Source organism: Cannabis sativa, unplaced genomic scaffold, assembly GCF_029168945.1.
Source record: "Cannabis sativa cultivar Pink pepper isolate KNU-18-1 unplaced genomic scaffold, ASM2916894v1 Contig7, whole genome shotgun sequence".
NCBI lineage: Eukaryota > Viridiplantae > Streptophyta > Magnoliopsida > Rosales > Cannabaceae > Cannabis > Cannabis sativa.
The window spans coordinates 7,302,636-7,305,209 of record NW_026870043.1 but is presented as its reverse complement, the minus strand read 5'-3'; positions in this window follow the sequence as shown (position 1 = coordinate 7,305,209).

Here is a 2,574-nt window from a genome sequence, read left to right as displayed (position 1 = left end):
TCTGTCCAAGTTCTTATCTGAATTTGGGTTATGGTTTGGGTTCGGTTCTGCTCTCAACTATGGGTTCTAGTCATAGTTCCAAACCTGATTCCGGGTCTGGGTTTGGTTCTGGGTCCGGGTCTAGGTCCAGGTTGTGGTCTCGGTTTGAGTCTTAGTTTGAGTCTGTGTGTCGGGTTTTTCAGATTCGTGTCTCGGGTCAGGGTCTGCGTCTGGTGGTCCAGGTCCTGTGTTTTGATCCTTGTCTAGGTCTGAGTCGGTATTCCGGTCCGGGTCTGGATTCGTGTCAATGACCTGGTTTGAATCCCAGTTGAGGTTAGGGGCCTGGTCTAGGTCCAGGATCGAGTCCCGAGTTCGAGTTCGAGTTAAAGTTCAAGTCTCAATCATAGTCTGGGTCCGGGACTGAGTTCGAGCACGAGTTTCGGGGCTGGGTTCTGGTCTAGTTTTGGGTCCCTGTCTTGCTCCAGATCCTGGTCTTGATCATGTTCCAAGGTCTTGATAACGTTTTGGTTAAGGTTTCGGTTTTGGGTCCTAGGTTTGGGTCTGGGTCCAGGTCCTGCTTGAGCTTCGGGTCCTTCTTTGAGTCCCCGATCAAAACACCGACTATGGGTATTGTCCAAGCCCCGGTTCCCAAATCCCGGGACAAGATGTGGATCCCATTCACGGGATCCAGTCTAGTTTCGGTTCATGTCCCAGGTCCCGATCTGGGTCTGGGTCTAGCTCTGAGACCGAGACTTGGGTGCAGTTTTGGGTCTCGATCCCAATTGTGGTTCCCAAGTCCTGTTCCATGCTTGGGTTTGAGTTCAGGTCTGGGTTTGGGTCCCAAGTCCCAGTTCGGGTTTGGATTAAAGTTTGGGACCCAATCATAGGGTGGGTTTGTGTCCGAGTCCGGGTCCTAGTATGGTTACAGTTTTGTGTATGGGTTCAGGTCCTAGTACTAGTCCTGTTTCTCGGTCCCGATCTCCTTCTGGTTTCGGTTGTAGTTTCAAGTCACGGGGTACGAGTTCGGGTCGAGTTTGGGTCTGTGTTTGGGTTCTAGTCTTGATTTGGGTTCGGGGCGAGGTTTAGGTCCGTCTTTCAGTCTCAGTTAGGGTTTGAGGTTGGGTCCGGTTTTGGGTGCCGATCCGGGTTGAAGACCCAGTCTCTTTCTAAGATCCTAGTCCAGTTCTAGTTCAAGTTTTAGTTTTGGTTCCCGAGTGTGGGTCTGGGTCTGGGTATGTGTCCAGGTCTTGGTTTGAGTTCGAGTTTGGGTTCGGGTTCTGGTCTGATTCCCAAATGCAAACACTGACTATGGGTCAGGTCCAAGCATCGAGTCCTGGATCCCAAGTCCTGAGGTGGGTCCTAGGTCATGATTTGGGTCTCGGCCGGGTGCCGGATCCTGATCCAAGTTTCGAGGCCCAAATTTTGGTCCCAGTTTGGGGTTTCAATTTCGGGGTTTGGGTCCCCCATCTATGTCCAGGTCCTAGGTGTCGATCTGGGTCCAAGTTTGTGTTTCGATTCGTGTTCGGATCTTGAGTCCTTGTCTGAGTCCAAGTCTTGGTTTGCGTTTGGGTCCCACTCCCAGTGTGGGTCTGAGTTTCAGATCCCAGGTCTGAGTCTGGTTCTTAGGTCCTGGGTCCAGCCGTAGTTTTTGGGTCTGGGACTGGGTCTGGCTCTTGGTCCCGGTCTGGGTCCAGGTCCCGATCTTTGTTTAGGTCCCAAGTCACAGGTCCCAATCCGGGTCCAAGTCTCAGTATGGGTTCTAGTATGAGTTTTGGTTTAGGTTTGGGTCCTGCTACTTCCCAGGTCTGCATTCTAGTCCTTGACCTGGTCCGATTACTATTCTGATTCTGAGATCGGGTTTGGAGCCCGGTCTGGGTCTAGGTCCGGGTCTGGGTACGGATCCGGGTCCGAATCGTGGATTCAAACACTTACTACGGGTTAGGTCGAAGCCTCAAGTCTAGATTCGGATCTCGATCTTATTCCAGTTTATGTCCAAGGTCTTGGGCTGCGTCCTATGAATGTGTTTGGGTCCAAGTTCGGGGTTGTGTCCCTGTAGTCAGGTCTTGGGCTTCGGGTACAAGGTTGTGTCCCGTGTCTCGAGTCTGGGGTCGAGTTTTGGGTCTCGGTCCCGGTTCTGGGGCCCAGTTTTGGGTCTAAGTCCCCCATCTAGGTCCAGATCCATAGTCCAAGTTTGGTTCCAGGTTCGACTTTGGGGCCTAGGTCCCCCATGTAGGTCTGGATCCTAGGTCACGGTCTATGTCCAAGTTTAAGTTCAGGTTTGGATCTCGAGTTTGGGTCCGAGTCGAGGTCCTAGTATGGGTTCAGGTTTTAGTCTGGGTCCAGGTCCCAGTCTGAGTCCTAGTCCCTTTTCAATATCGAGTCTGGATCCTGATCTGGGTCCTAATCAAAGTCTAGGTCCCAGACCAGGTTCTAGTTTGGGTTTAGGTCCTTAGTCTAGGTCTAGGTTCGGGTCTGTATCTGGGTCTGGGTTTGGGGCCTGGGATCCAATCTCGGTATGGGTATGGGTCTATACCCGTGTCCAGGTTAGGGTGTAGGATTTAGGGTTTTGGGTTTAGTGTTTAGGGATTTAGGGTT